Here is a 16,981-nt window from a genome sequence, read left to right on the forward strand (position 1 = left end):
TTCCTATATAACAAAGGGTTATTCATGTCCTTGACCTCTTAGTTTGAGGTATGCCATGGTACCATTGAACGAATTAACAGTGAACTTCAAAGTTATAAATTGCAACTCAACTGTGTGTTACGGAAGTTGAACCACTTCTTGTTGATGAGCTGACATTGTTTTATGATTCATGTTGATTCCACCTCAACATGACTGAAAAACTGTATTCTCTCCTTAATGTCTTCTTTGAAGCTTTTCTGATTCAGTGCAATGTACCATACGTTGATGAGAGCTTGAAAAATATATGTTGATGGTTAAGCTAAAACACCACAACTTATCACACGCATCATTCAAATCTTGCCCTTTGTAAGGTCATACCTAATGATCTAATGAGTCAAACACTCTACACATCCGTCAGCGTCAACGTTTACTCTACAACCAATTCCAGCATATAAAGCTGATCAATATTAGCGCTTAGTATAATTATTCTGTGTAATCTTTTGTATATTAGGTAATGATATAGATAAGTATAGAATAGATAACGGATCTAGTATCTTTGTTATGAAGATCAGTTCTTAGTATAAATAAGATAAAATTCCTTAAATCATGGGATTCACATGTATAGATTAGTATATAATCTACATTAGGGTAAACCCTAATGTAGAGTTAAATGCTGCAGCTTTGTGTCAATCATCTTTGTGACAACCTGTCTTCTTGGTGAAGAAAAAATCCTTTCTGAGTGAAAGAACACTTTGTAGAACTCTCTATGTTATTTACTTTCTATTCTTTGTTTTCTTTTTAATTAGTTTTATTTCGTTCTTTATACTTGAAGTGTATCCGATCGATATAAACCTTCAATTGGTATTAGATTAGGTTTGTCGTATGTGATATACTCAAGTAATAATGTCAAATCCGAAATCCTTTGGTCTCAACAAAATTCCTCCATTTGATGAACACAACGTCTCTATGTGGAAGACAATCCAATGGTTTTCTTGAAACCATTGATAATGAGATGATAAATATTGTTGAAAAAGTTACCCATCTTCCTATGTACCAACCCATTGCCAACAACGCTCCCATTGTCCCCCCCCCCCCCCGAAGTAAAACCAGAGAAAATTTATGATGATAATGACAAGAGACTTCTTAGTCTTGATGTGAAGGACAGGGATGGTATTATATACTCTCTTCCCTACCATGTGTATCATCTAGTACATAATTGTGAGTTAGCTTAAGAGATGATGGATACACTAACAGCGGCTTATGAAGGTACCATGGAAGTTTAGGCCACAACCATCAACAACCTCAATTGAAGATATGAGCATTTCTTTTCTCAACAAGGTGAGTCACTTACCCAAACCTTTAATAGGTTTAACTGCTTGGTTAATGATATGCTGATATGCGCAGGCTGGGAGTCCTCAGAAATCAACTCAGTTGGTTATGAAATTTCTTGATTCTCTTGGGAAAATCTAGGAACATCATGCTGATGTTCTTAAGAATGGTGAAAATATCGACACCATGGATCTGAACTTCTTGTTTGGGAATATGAGAAATTATGAAGAGACCAAAGTTCTTCGTAAAGAAATCATGAAGGAATCAAGCAAGGAAAAGTCTGTTGCTATAGTGTCTCGAAAAGAAGCAATGAAGCACATCAGCAAATCAGATAATTCAGATCAGGGTGAGGAAACTGATGAATATCTCACTAATGAACTTGTTGCTAGCGATGCTCTTATTATCAAATGCTATGATGAAAGCAGATTAAACAAGGTTCGAAGACCTCTGTTTAAAGGAAATAGTTCATCAATGAGATCCACTTTAAAGAAGAGAAACATAGGTAATTACTTTAATTGTGGAAGTCGTGATCATTTTTCTTGGGATTGCAAAGAGAAGAAAGAAGCTCAATGTCCATAAATTATGAAGTTTTGTACAAAGAGCTTGTGTCCCATATGAATAAGGAAAGCATATCTCTACCAAGAGCAGTTGTTGCAAAAAAAGAGTGAAGAATAGGTGGAAGAAGAGGAGACATCTAAAGATGAGGAGTTAAATGTCAAGGGCCTTATGACACTTATCAATGATTCCCATGACGACATATTTAATGCTAACAGTTCTCATGTTGTCAAAGGATTAAGTACAAATCTTGGACAAACTTGTTACTTAGAAAATGGAAGTTCTCGAAACTTAACTGGTTACCAGTCTCTCTTAATAGATTTTATAGAAAAGGACGATACAATGGTGATCTTTGGTGACAATAGTGGTAGAGCTATTACAGGTGTTGGAACTTTTGAATGTAAGACAATCAAGCTGGAGATGTTTTTTATGTCAAGGGTCTGAAAGGAAACTTCATCTCCATCAGTAAACCTTGTAATGATTGATATAAAGTTCTTTTCGACTGTCACGAGGGAAAGGTGTTTGATTCTGGAAACAAAAAATTGCTTTCTGCACTAAGGGACAATGAAATTTATATGGTTTGATTTTTTTTTGGTTTAGACATTGATACTTTATTTTATTTTTTGCCTCATCCTTTTATTACATTTCCAAAGGAGTATACATTGTACATACACATTTTGCTACTAAAATTTCCAATGTTCATTCTTCTCTTTCCTCTGTATGTGTCAGGGCCTTCTGTCTCCATCTCAAAGTTGATCTTAACTAACTAAGATCAGTGTGTCATTCCTTGAATGCATTACCCTCTTTGAAATTTCAAGTTGACGATGAATCTACATCTATTCTTCAACACGAATTTCCCTCTCACTGACGTTGATGCTGACTAGATAAGGGATAATTGTGCCACCAAGTGCTCTTCTGGACACATATCTATTCTATCTTGAACAACCTATTTAGGCTATAGTGAGATGAAGTAGAGTTGTGTGGCATGCCACGCCTAACTTCCAAGGACCTTATCATTAACTCTTCATCACCTCAAAGATCCAACGGTATCTTCAATAAGACAGTGATCCCTCTTTTTCTTCCTTCATGGATCTTAATGAATGGAACCTTTGAGTAATGTCGTGGTGACTCTCATAACTCGAAGGTTACAAAGATTGGATCCTTCTAACTCGTTGGTTACAAAGATTGGTTCATGTTCTTCTTTGGTTCTTGGTGAACATAAAGCTTGGAATCAACTTGGAAAATCTCAACTGTTAAAGGCATTCTCTCTCTCTCTCTCTCTCTCTCTCTCTCTCTCTCTCTCTCTCTCTCTTTGTGTGTGTGTGTGTGTTTAAATATGAATTGTGTTGTTTTGTGATATGATTGATTTTTTTTGTTCTTTTTTATAGCTAAATTCCAAGTGGTAGATATCTCGTAAAATGGAAGTGCGTTTATATCTATTCAAATCCAAAGATTTGATGGATCGAGTCTTTATCACCTTCTTGAAAAAGTTGCACATATTTTGTTGTTTAAACTATTTTCTTGTTTGGCTAACTCTTTTATTTGTATTCTTCTATTGTTTATTATTTTTTACCATTTAAAAAATATATATAATGGTGGTAGGTCTAAGCCTAGTATGCGAATTTTAAAAAATTATCATCCCTAGAAGGATGTTGTTGTATGTGACTAGATCTCTCTAAGTTTCCCATTAGCGAGAGCATCTGTTAAGAACATTGAGTCACCTACTGACGCTGACTGTCTAACATTGTCTAAACTTTCTAAGTGAGATTGCCTGGTCCAAATAAAAAATTGATAAAAAGGCATGGGTTCTTATTCTTAATTAACTATCCTACCTGAACCTATCCCTAGAAGCATGTTTTCCGTATGCATCAACTTTCATGTTCCGCTGAAGCATTAAGCGTAACCCAATGGCTTACCTTGATTGCAAAGTTGTCAGTGTAAGATTTACTTTTCTGGTCCTTAAATGAAAAAAGGTTATTCATGTCCCTGACCTCCTAGTCTAAGGTATGACATGGTACCATTATGAGTTAAAGATGAGCCTTTGATTCTAGAACGCAACTTACTCTATGATACAAAAGTCTAAACCACTTCTTGTTGATGAGTTAAACTGTTTATGATTCACGCTGATTTCACCTCAGCGTGACTGAAACAAACCATTCTTTCCTTTATTTTCTTAATAAAACTTAATGATTCACTATGTTATACCACAGACTGATAAAAGTTTGAAAATTTGTGTTGATGGTTAGTCTATGATGAGATTGAAAACTCTTTGATCGATTAGATCTTTATAACAGGTAAATCAATAAAGTAGAAACAGTAATATAAAAACACAAGTATGGATCTGAATGATTTGATTAACTCAATCCTCAGCAGAGCTCGATAAAGAACTTCCGCTGTAGAGGATTCTAGGGTTACAAAAGATAAGAACTTGTACCCTTATTAAATCTCTATCAAAACATTTAATCTTCTAATCATTACGTTCAAGAATGCATGCAAGCATCTATTTATAATAAACCCTATAACGTACTCACGGATGGACAGGCCCATATCGGAGACAAAACTTGGACTAGCTAACGAGCCCAAAAGACACAACACTAAACTGGACCTAACAATCTCCCCCTTTGCGTCAATTTGGAGCGAGACTATTATTTCTTTTTGCTTGGACCAGCTGATGGAACCTTCTTGGTTGTATCAAACAGACGTGGGATAAGTGCGAGGATTGTCTGTCTGAAGCGAATGTACCATTGAATCATATCATCAAAGTACTTCTTGTCATCTGCTGAGTTTTGCTTGCACCGATGAATGATCCCTAAGACATGTTCCAGGCATGCAGTGGTATAGAGATGTTTGTCTGCCAAAGCGAACAGGCATTTTTGGCCTTTGTTTCTGGTAAACATAACAGAGTTTCTCTTCGGGTCTATCTTCCCCATCTGCATCATGTTGAGATCACTAGCAGAGCCAACAGGAGATATAGTAGGCTTTTTCTTGAATACACTCGATATCTCCTGATCCATCTTGGCAACTTCCATGATGTAGCAGACAAGCATCCTCTTGAAGTGGTCAATGATCGGACCATATTCTGCTTCATTTGTAAGAAGGATGTTGTGCAAAATAATCCAGTCGTGTGGATTCAAGTTGGGAAGATCAGCAAGCGAGATGGCATGTTCGGTCTTGGCAGATCCTCTCAGCAAACGGTTCCACTTCGCACGCCTGGCTTTCAAGCGCCGTTTGAAAATCAAATCGATTGAACTCCCGCCTGAGTCAACATCTTATCCTCTTAGAGTTAACGTCATCTTAAAGCAAAATTAACCACGTGGATCAATATGAGCCACAACCCGTTTATAACTTCAAATCCCATTGAAAAAAATATGCCTTGTAATTAATGAAACCAGAATTTTGGAAAATCAAAAAGATTTCCGTGCTTAGTGTGTGAAAGAAAAAGAAATAAAGCAACACATATGAGGGATTTTGTGATGTCAATAAAGACACGAAACAATGGATCCCGGGCACGAATCTCTTCCTTCAAAGTCAAGAGAGACTTTAAAGTGTTTGGGTGGTTTCCCGTTGAATAACGATCAGACACTTATTGAGAAGTGTTGAAAGGCTTCTTTTAATCAGGCTAATTTGGGTGGCTTTCGCTTCAATTCAGAATTCCTGATCTTGATATAAGACAGAAATCGAACGAAGTACTTGTGAGACCAATGTAGTCTGTTGGAACCAAACCCGAGCGTTCAATCTATTTCAGTTAAAAAAAATTTGGAACCGAACCCAAGCGTTCGGTCTATTTCGGTTGCAAAAAAAATAAGTTTGAAAAAGAAAAGAACTTTGAAAATAAGAGAAATGAATTTGAGAAAAGGATACAAAAGGTTTACAACTAAAGAAACTACCTTTGAGTGATAAGCGAAGATTAGATAATAGGACCGAACCCGAGCGTTGGGTTCATTTCAGTATACCAGAACATGACCTGAACCCGAGCGTTCGGTTCATTTCGGCACATATGTAACCCGAACCCGAACGTTCGGTACATTTCGCTTCCAACTTTTAATTTTGAGAAGTAGTCTTTGGTACTGACTCCGATTCCATCATTCCTAGCCCTTGTAGAATTTTATTGAAATATGCTTCAGGAAGAGCTTTGGTGAAGATGTCAGCCAGTTGATCAGTGGTTCGAACAAAGTGAATTTCGACGTTCCCATCTTCCACATGATCCTTAATAAAGTGATACCTCAGTGATATATGCTTGGTCTTGGAATGTTGCACTGGGTTATGACAGATCCTAATTGCACTTTCTGAATCGCAATATAGTGGGATCTTTTTCATATTGAGTCCAAAGTCCTGGAGCTGGCTTTGGATCCAAATCACTTGAGATGTACAGGAGGCAGCTGCGATGTACTCTGCTTCGGCTGTAGATAGAGACACACATGTCTGTTTCTTTGATTGCCAGCTAACCAACTTCCCGTCTAGGAACAGGCAGCCTCCAGTTGTGCTTTTCTTGTCTAAACCACAACCTCCAAGGTCTGCATCTGAGTAGGCTTGAACGAAGAAACCTGAGTTTGATGGATACCATAAACCGAGAGAGGTGGTTCGTTTCAGATACCGGAGAATGTTTTTCACGGCAAGCATATGTGGTTCACGAGGATTCGCCTGAAACCTAGCATAGTAACACATAAAACATTATATCATGCCTACTAGCAGTAAGGTACATTAGAGAACCAATCATCTGGCTATATAACGTAATATCGACTGCCGGTTTTTCCAAGGATGGTGTGAGCTTGGTGCCGAATGCCATTGGAACTTTAACCTTTGAGTCTCCCATCATGCCAAATTTAGCAAGAAGAGTCTTGGTGTATGCTTCATGGTTGATAAAGATGCCTTCGGGTCCCTGTCTAATATTTAAACCAAGGAAAAAGTTAATCGGACCCATTGAGCTCATTTCAAATTTAGTCTCCATCAGCTTTCTGAATTCAACTGTTAAGCTAGGATTCGTTGAGCCAAAGATGATATCATCGACATAGATTTGAACAAGCATAAGGTGGTTACCTTCCTTCTTACGAAAGAAGGTTGGGTCAACCGAACCTTGTTTGAATTTTGACATCTTTAAGAACTTGGTTAGCGTTTCATACCATGCCTTAGGTGCTTGTTTCAGACCATAAACCGCTTTGTCCAGAATATAACAGTGATTGGGGTACTTTTCATTAACAAAACCCGGAGGTTTCTCCACGTAAACTGTTTCTTCAAGTTCTCCATTCAGAAAGGCGCATTTCACGTCCATTTGGTAGAACTCGAAGTTCTTGTATGCAGCATAGGCCAGAAATATTCGAACAGATTCCAGCCTCGCTACCGGAACAAAAGTTTCCTCATAATCAATCCCTTCTTCCTGGCAGTATCCTTTCACCACGAGACGAGCTTTGTTTCAAATCACATTGCCTTCCTTGTCCATTTTGTTTCTAAATACCCATTTGAGACCAACAACTGAGGCATCTTTAGGAGTTGGAATAAGGCGCCATACCTTGTTTCTTTCGAACTCGTTGAGTTCATCTTGCATAGCTTGAACCCAGTCAGAATGATCAAGAGCAGTATTTACTGTCTTCGGTTCAACTTTTGATACAAAAGAATTATACATGCAGAACTCTACTTTGGAGAATAGAGATGTTTGCTTTGCCTTCGGTTGAGATCGGGTCAGGACCTTTTCAGAGACATTTCCCACTATCTGAGATACAGGATGATCTCTGGTCCATTTAACAAGAGGAGGGTAATTTGGATCATAGGATGGATCCAATTCAGCATTGACCATTTCTTCTAATTCAGATTGACTATCATCGTCGTAGAACATATCGGAATTCTGCCCCTCGATTGATGAGCTTTCAGGTGTAGCTGGACTTTCTGGTGCTACAGGACTTTCGGGTGTTGAAGAGCTTTCGGGTGCTATTGAGCTTTCGGGTGCAATTGAGCTTTCGGGTGGAACTGGAATGGAATTCTCCCCCTCAACTTGTGAGCTCGGTTGTTTTGAAGAAGGTGGATTCTCCCCCTCAACTGAAGCGCCATGCTTAGGAGGTTCGTTTGGAACTTGTTCTCCTTCACCCATTCGTTTGGCGGCATCTTCGACGATTTGCTTAAGATGGTCGACTTTGTTGTCTGTTGCCTTGGCTTCCGAGAGAGTAGCTTTCTCAGGTTCATCGAATAATTCCACAAACTGATCGAACAGATTAGCAATCGAGGCCGTGACTTGGCCTGTTTGAGTGAAAATCTCTCCAATTGCTTCTTCAGTAGCCTTTAGCTTTTTGACGTAGCTATCATCGAAAGTCACATAATATGTTTCTTCGATCTTCCACGAACACTTATTTAAGACCCAGTATGCTTTTGAAATAAGAGAGTATCCCAGAAAAATTCCTTCATCAGCTTTAACATCAAACTTGTTACGATGTTCTTTGGAGTTGAAAATGAAGCATCGTGAACCGAACACATGGAAGAATTTTACGTTCGGCTTCCTGTTGTTGATGATCTCATAAGGAGTAAGAGAAAATCGTTTGTTGAGATAAGACCTGTTCTACGTAAAACATGTTGCAACAATAGCATCAGCCCAAAAATACAAAGGAAGAGAAGCGAAACTTAGCATTGTTCGGGCCGCCTCACACAAGGATCAGTTTGTCTTTCAACAATTCTGTTCTGTTGAGGCGTGTAGGGGGCTGAGAAGTTGTGACTGGTTCCTTTTTCTGCCAAAAAGTCTTCAAATTCTTTGTTCTTGAACTCCAGTCCATTGTCGCTCCTGATGTTGCGAACGACTTTTCTCAGTTGCACTTCAACTTGCTTAATAAACATCTTTAGCTTGAGAGTCGCCTCAGATTTGTGCTTCAGAAAGAACACCCATGTAAAACGTGAGAAATCATCAACAATAACAAGAATATACTTGCTACCGCCAATGCTTTCGATTGATGACGGACCACATAAGTCAATGTGAAGCAACTCAAGTGGTTCAACAACTTTTGTGTTTATAATGGATGGATGACTTTGACGACTTTGCTTCCCCATTTCACAAGCAGCACACAAATGTTCTCGATCAAACTTGAGCAATGGGAGACCCCTAACATGGCCTCCTGTGACAAGCTTGTTGATGTCTTTGAAGTTGAGATGTGAGAGCCTTCGGTGCCACAACCAGATTTCGTCAGAATGAGCTTTAGATAAAAGACATATAGTTGGATTTCCTTTGATTGGTTTGAGATTGAGAGGAAATATTTCGCCTTTGCTTTCTGATTTGAGAATCACCCTTTTTGATTTCTTCTCTATGATTTTTGAACCTTCATCGTCAAATGAAACTTTAAGACCGGTACCTCCTACCAGTTGAGACACACTGATGAGATTATGTTGTAGCCCTTCAACGTACGCCACCTTTCTTATAGTGAAGTCTCCATTGGTTATCATCCCATAACCCTTTATTGTTCCATAGGAGTTGTTCCTGAACTTGACATTCCCACCATTCTAAAGAGATCTAAATTCTCTTAGCTCTTCCTTCCTTCCTCTCATGTGACGTGAGCAGCCACTGTCAATATACCATTCTTCGTCGAACTGCTCGTCACTAATAACCTGCACAAATTAAGCAGATTTAGGAACCTAAAGTTTCTTGGGTCCACGTGAGCCTTTCACAGGAATATGGAATAGTAAGAGAAACATCAATAAGATATGTTCTTTTTATTAATGTTGTTTCATCTTTCCTCTTAATAGTGAAAACTTTGATTTTGTTAGGGTTAGTTACAGTCGTTTTGGTTTCAGATTTTGGCGTTTGGGCCTTAGACTGCTTTTGGTTATTCTTGACAGAGGAAATCTTCGCTTTTCCTTTCAAATCCGTTGAAGATTTTGAGTTTCGTGCCGGAACAGAATAGGATTTAGAAAAGGATCGAGAATGAGAGAATTTGGACTGAGAGTCTTTCCTGACTTGAGGTTCTAAGTGACCCTTTTGTTTATAGTCATCAGAGGGACCGAACCTGGATCTTCGGTAGCTGTTGTTTTCGGGACCGAATCTGTCCTTTCAGTTGCTGTAGCTTTCTGAACCGAACCTGTCCTTTCGGTTGTTGCTGCTCTCTGAACCGAACCTATCCTTTCGGTTCTGTTCCTCATGCGGCCTGAAATCCTTTTTCTCTTGCTTTGAATCTTTATCATGATAGGAGAAATGGGCGTTTTGAGATCGCCAAAACTGCTTTCGCTCTGAGAGATTCTTTTTGTATCTCAGATTCCTCTGCTGCTTTTGATCTTTCACTTGTTTCGGTTGTCTGTGGATGTTAGCCTTTTGTTTCTGCTTCTTGTCAGCCGGTTCACTTTTCACAGATGATGTTTCGTTTGTGGAAGTGACTTCTTCTACAGGAACTTCTTTTGTACCATTAGTGCTTGGCACGTCAAAGTTGTCAGGCTTGTTCAGCGGCTCTGGTACATATCTGCCTTTGGTTTTCCAGGACGTCCGTTCTGACAGGCCAATTGTTTCGTCGGCATTATCTATAGGAGCAGACCAGAAAAACTCATCACAGCCATCTGCATTATCTTCGTTCACTATGGCAGTGAGTTCGGCTGTTTGATGCTCGGTTACTCCTGTGACCTTATAAACTTGATTTGGTGTTGTTCTCACCTTTTGGTACACAACAGCCTTTTCTTCAAGAATCGGGGACTTATTTTGGGACAAACGAGCGAACTCCACAGAATTTTTAGAAATAAGATTTTTGTGGTTTTCGGGTTCGCTCTTGACAAACTCAGAACAGTCGACTTCATCCTCTACAGAAATTTCACTCATATCATCGTCCTCATTAAGGTCAGATGCGTTTTCAACATCAATTTTATTTTCTGAACTTAAATTGGCACTCAATGAGTCGAATTTTTGTATGGTTTCGGTCCTTAGTTTCAGCTTATCGTTTTCATCCAAAAGATTTTTCAGCATGTCCTTATGGTATTTGGACATTATGAAAGATTCTATTTTGTCCAGACCATACATGTAAGTGGGATTCACATCATCAGACGATACAACACTTTCACAGTTGTATGCTTCAGCATCGATTTCATCCTCCTTAAACTCAAGGAAGGGTAAAATCATGCGATGTATTTTCTGCCCTATTTCACAATTCAGATGCAGTTGAGTGATGTTAGCATAAAGTCATTTAGCAATCAAACAGAAAACATTTCTTTGTTTTAAAAGTTTCAAATTGTCTCTTTGTAAATAAATGTTTTCATCCTTAGACTTAATCAGCTCCGACTCCATCTGCTCAATCCACATCCTTCGCTCCTCACTCTTGGATGACACCCTGCTTATTTGGTCAGTTAGGTTAGAATTGGTGACCCGTGTTTGAGTTAAACAACTATCCAGATTAGAGATTCTTGAATTTAAGTTATTTAACTCCTTTTCATATGATTTCTGTGGAACTTTGAACGAAATAAAAAGAGATTGTACCTTCTTGATCAATTCATCGAGTTCATTGATCTGCACACTGAGAGGTTTTGCAGTGAAGCATAAGTCCTCTCGCTCCTTGGTGTCCTTGTTTCCACCATCAGTATTGTATCCCCTTATGTGAGATACATCAGTCACCACCAGACACTTTCCACTGCTTTCTCCACCTCTTGCAACATACGCCTTTCCATGCAAAGGCTTTCTCACCTCATCATCTTCTGAGTCGGTCGACCATACCTGCACGCCACCGAACTCGTCATCCTCTGTCGAACCCTGTACAATAAGAGCATTCATAGAAGGGTTAGTAGCAGCTTTCTTCCTCTTGATCTCTTCCAGCTTTTTCATCAAGATTGTCTCTTCATCTTTCTCCTCATCTTTTTCTGCCATTTTCTTCAGAACACAGTCTTTGGCATAATGATTCTTTCCTCCACAGTAGTAGCAGTTGACACCAGAATCTCCTTCAACCTTCGCCTCTTTCTTTGGTTCCTCAGTCTTCGGCTCCTCGCTTACCTTTTCTGAACTGTAGCTTCCCTACCAATTTCGGTTCTTATTGGTAGGAAACCTCTTCTTGATGAACCTTTTTGGATTGGACACCATCATAGCATAATCTTCTGAAGTAAGATCGTAGTCCTCCAGGTTCAGATCTTCATCTTCCACTACATTCTTGCTTTTAGACAGGAGTGCCAAGGACCCCAAACTTGAGACCACATTCTTCTCTTGCATGACAATCTTTTCTTGGGATTTCAGAATTCCCACCAACTTTGCCAATGAATATGACTTGAACTGCTCATGAGCTTTAACTGTAGATATGACAGCTCTCCATTCAGATCTTAGGCCATTCAAAAAGGTAACCTTCTGTTCAATCAGCTTGAAGCGATCAAACGTCTGAGTGATGGTCTCATCAGAATTTTGCTTAAATTCTCCAAACTCAGACAAAAGTAAAGTCTGAATAGAGTGCTCTAAATCTTCATCTGTGGAATACAGCTCTCGCAGCCTATCCCAGATTTCTTTAGCGGTACTGCAGGAACTCACCAACCTAAATGTATCAGATTGAAGAGCGAATCAGATCAGTCTCAATGCTTTAATGTTTCACTGAAACTTTTCTTTTTCGTCCTGAGCAACGTCTTTTACATCTTTTAACAGATCATTATACTCTTTCGGAGTTTTAATGATTTTGGATGTTCCTGAGTGAGCAAATGGTCCAGACACAATGGCTTCCCAAATAAGATACCCATTATCTTCAGATCCGATGACATAGTCTTCAAAATGATGCGCCCAAACTTCGTAATCCTGGGTGTAAAGAATAGGAATCTTTGTCGTTGATCCAATACTGTTTGAGATGTTGATAGGATTAGATTGAGACTCGTCCATGCTTGATCGTTTAACCTGTTTGAAAGATCAGAATTGTAATATGTAATATTAGGGAAAAACGAATAAATAATAAGATACGTCAATTATGGAGTGACGGCTCAATAAATATCAGTTAATGCGGAATAACCCTAATCGCTTCTTTCATAGAAGAGATGTGTATGAATTACACAGCCTCCCGCTCTGATACCAATTGATGAGATTGAAAACTCTTTGATCGATTAGATCTTTATAACAGGTAAATCAATAAAGTAGAAACAGTAATATAAAAACACAAGTGTGGATCTGAATGAGTCGAATGATTTGATTAACTCAATCCTTAGCAGAGCTCGATAAAGAACTTCCGCTGTAGAGGATTCTAGGGTTACAAAAGATAAGAACTTGTACGCTTATTAAATCTCTATCAAAACATTTAATCTTCTAATCATTACATTCAAGAATGCATGCAAGCATCTATTTATAATAAACCCTATAACGTACTCACGGATGGACAGGCCCATACCGGAGACAAAACTTGGACTAGCTAACGAGCCCAAAAGACGCAACACTAAACTGGACCTAACAGTCTATGTACCATAGAATATAACATGCACCAATCCATTCTTACCATTATTTTCTTCTTTAAAGTTTTATGATTCAACGTAATGTACCATATGCTAATGAGAGCTTGACAAATCTATGCTAATGGTGAAGGTAAAACATCACAACTTATCACACACATTATACCACTCTTTCCTTTTTCTTATAATAAAAAGTGATTAATGATTCAACGTATGAAACCACACGCTGATGAGATCTTGAAATAAAATGTCAGTGAATAGTAGTTTAAACCCACACTATTAGGAGACATCACAAAGATAACATTTCAAGGCACTCGATGATCGTTTATGCTGATGTTCATTACAACTGGTGACACATCACCTGTTTCAACGGTAACTTTTTGGATGATGTCTGAAAGATCCATCATTATCATGGGATACGAGATTTTTATGATGCATATATCGTCATTCATGATTACGTAAAAGGGAAGAAACTTTTTTGGATATATATTGGGAATTCTTCATCCTGGGTCACTTTTACAAGCAATTCAACCAATTAGGCTCTCTGTCTCTCTCTCTATCTCTCTCTCTCTCTCAAAAAGACTTCTAACCTTCATCTTCCTCAAAGCTTTCACCATGTCAAAGCCTCTGTACGATTTTTCCCCCAACGCCAATTTCTTCAAAGGTCCTCATGCTCTTGACTTTCCCATCATCATTCAATCGAAAAAATGTGGCATTCTCAGATGAAATCCCAAAGCAGTTCGTAAAATCAGGAATTGAAGATTTCGTCAACTATGTCAAGAGTTGTCCTCTTCGATATGCATTGTGCAACTTCCCGGATCAATTCTACCCTAAACAAGTATTTGAGTTATACTATTCTTCCTATGTTAACACTAATGATCAAACCATCATTGGAATCATTGGAGATGGTCAATATAGGGTTATTGTTGATGTGGAATCCTTTGGAGCAGCTCTTCATCTTTGTCGATTTAAAAGCTACTCTAAAACTTCTTCTGAGGAAAGTTGCAAATCTGTTCGTGAAAAATAGGGTATAATTTCAACCTTCAAGGCCTTACTCATGATCCATACAAGAAAACTCTTCATCAATGTTTTAATGTAGGATGGAAGTACTTAACATGTGTGATTGGAAAATGTCTTGGACACAAGACTAGGAGTTTAGATCAATTAAATCTTTTTGAGTAAAGGATCTTATACTCTATTTTTTACAACAAAAGACTAGATTTGTCTCAACTTTTTCTTGATCAAAGGATTGACTAAATTACTAAGAACAAGAAGCCATTGCATGTTCCCTATCCTCATTGGCTAGGACTAATCTTATCTCATAAGGGAGGTTATGTTGAAAGTCATGGGATTATCATTCCAATCCATGCTCTTTCCACAAAAATGATTAACACTACTTCATCTAAAGGAGATTTGCCTATAACTATGAGGATGTAGAGATGGATTAAGAAACCCTATCTGGTTGAATACTCAGATTCTGAAGAGGGTGATGAGAATGATGGTAAAGTAGACACTGATAAAGAGAATAGTGGGGATGATTATGAAGAAGGTGTTGGATTTAGTGTCTAAGCCCATAACTATAATTGGTATGTACTTGACCCGAGAGTAGCATGGTCCATTTGGGTTGCATGGCACCAGAACAATTTGTAAGGATTGACTTTTGAGAAGAGGATATTTGTGATTTGTTAATATATTATGAGTTCTAATATATTAATATGAAATCATATTATTTAATTAGTATTGATCAAGAATTAATTTTGGCTTATGATCCATAATTCTTTATGTTGGGCTAAACCCATGTGGTGACCCATGGATACTCCATGGAGGTTAAAACCCATGGAGCATGAGGAATTTGGAAAGTCATGCACATTAGGGTTTGCATGGTGTAACCCTAGTTGTGTCACACTATATAAAGGACCCCATAGCTACCAAAATGGACACTTAAGTGAAAGGAAAGAAGGCTAGCCGATTTTGAGTGCAAGTAAACTTCTCTCAAGTTCTTCCAATTGTTGGTGGTATTGTGTGAAGCATTTGACGCATCACACTTGGGGTGCTAGGCTCTTAAAGGCTTAAGGAATCTAGCTACAAGAAAAGGTATGTCATTCAACTAGATTTTTGTATCATATATACTTCACAATATGCTAGTTAGGATGATACCTTGGAAAATTTTATGTTTGCATGTATAATGGAGAAAACATAGATCCAAGTTATCTAGGGTTGCATGTACACCTTAGGAGTGTTAGAATGCTCAAAACCTTTCAATGGTATCAAAGCCTAGGCTTGTTTTCTATTATACTTAATGTTATATTGTTTTTCAAAGTGAGAAAATATGCCAATTTCATTTATGTCTGCCCACCACGACGTGGCAGCTTTTACCACCACACGGTGATGCATCTGTGAGCAGAATTTCGAGTTTTGGCTAGCAATTGGATTGGGATCATTTCCATAACTTGGTTTTGGAACTATGAAACCTGCTTTTTTAAATGGCAATGATCATGCTTGTCCAATTAGAAAATAATTGTCAAAGTTTCAAGTTTTAAATTAGTTTATATGATTTCTTGAAAATTGTTGATGTGAATTATCTTTGCTTATGAGTTTTGCTAGATCATAGATATTATTTGACATTTCATGTTAGTTTAATTGTTTATCTAAATGCCTTTTAATGAACTCCATAACTTGTCCTCAAGTTATGGAATTCCAAAAGTCTTTTCGTTAAAAGTCATTAAAACTCATAAGTTATAGAAATGAAATGTTTTGAATAGTTTCAAAACTTTCCCTCAAGTTTTGGAATTTGTAAAGTCACTTTAGAATACTTAAATTCCAAACCCTAGAATTTTAATAGTTTAAAATTCAACCCTTATACTTTATACTATTATAAGTTTTATATATATCTATATATATATATATATATATATATATATATATATATATATATGTATAAGATCAAGTTAGTCTTACTGTTATTAGGCCTCATTCATGAAGTCAGTCTATAAGGGGGGGGGGGGGGGGGTATAAGGTTACTGCATATAAAATGGCAGTTTAATGGGTGTCCACTCTGACCCATCGCTTCCTTGACTGGTGGAGGGTCGTTAGTCGAACAGATAGGAAAGGACTATAATTCTCATTAAGTATAATGATATTTATAAAGTAACTAAACCTTTTATAAATTCCCAATCTTAGTTACTTTAGGAAAATGTGAAATTGATGCTAATCCATGAAATTACACTTTGCACCTAGCCAAGTTGTTAGTGGAGTGTGTGTGGTTAACCGACACACTAACATGGAATAGTAAGGGTGACAAAGGGTAGCTTGATGTTTATCATAGATTGGTGGAGTGTGTGTGGTTAACTGGAACATCGATTAGGTGATAAAAATTAAGAGTGACAAGTTAATTTGCATGGTTATTTATACCTTGTTTGTGATCCTTGGTATCCCAGTCACAAACCTGAAGGGCATAATCGATATTTAAACATGCCATTGAATTGTTCAATGAATCTCATAGCATCTAGGAGTTTCAATCCAATTAAAACATAATAACTATTTCATTTTTCATGGTAGAAATTGGTAAATCGTCATTTACCTACCTTCAAATATTTTGCAAGTTGCATTACAACATCCCTCTTCCAATTTGTAAAATATTTTGTTGGGTCCTAGCCTTAATATTTCATATCGGGTGTTATATTAAGGACTCTTTATCTAATCTAAACTTTGTCCTTCTTTTCAGATGTCTTCCAACACTGCTTCTGGCTCAAACCCTACTGGCTCCTTC

Source organism: Lactuca serriola, chromosome 5 (genome assembly GCF_051521515.1).
Source record: "Lactuca serriola cultivar US96UC23 chromosome 5, Lser_US96UC23_V15, whole genome shotgun sequence".
In the NCBI taxonomy this organism is placed as follows: domain Eukaryota; kingdom Viridiplantae; phylum Streptophyta; class Magnoliopsida; order Asterales; family Asteraceae; genus Lactuca; species Lactuca serriola.